Below are 403 nucleotides of genomic sequence, written 5' to 3' on the forward strand. Positions count from 1 at the left end.
AAGTTCCCTAACTAGTTCCTCACTAACCCTTGGTCTAGGGGCCCACGGGGGGGGTGACTGTTCTGGTCCCTGCGCAGGAAAATGGAGGCAAAGAAATCATTAAGTAAGTTGGCTTTGTCATCTGCTGTAATGACCAAATTTCCTAGCATGTCCTGCAGGGGCCCCACATTACCCGGAATCTTCTTTTTGCCCCCTATGTATTTAAAAAAGCTTGGAGGATCGTCTCCTTAAGGAGCAACCACTCTTCTTGGACACCTGGCTAACCTCCCCTCCAGGACCTCAGTGCTTCCTCAACTATTCTCCTTAGCTCATTGAAGTCTGCCCTCCTGAAATCTAGGGCTGCTGCCTTGCTGTACGCCTTTGCCACATTGCGCTGGATGGTGAATTCCAGCAGGTGATGATC

This window comes from Gavialis gangeticus, unplaced genomic scaffold (genome assembly GCF_001723915.1).
Source record: "Gavialis gangeticus isolate Ggan-Ray unplaced genomic scaffold, GavGan_comp1, whole genome shotgun sequence".
NCBI classification, from domain to species: domain Eukaryota; kingdom Metazoa; phylum Chordata; order Crocodylia; family Gavialidae; genus Gavialis; species Gavialis gangeticus.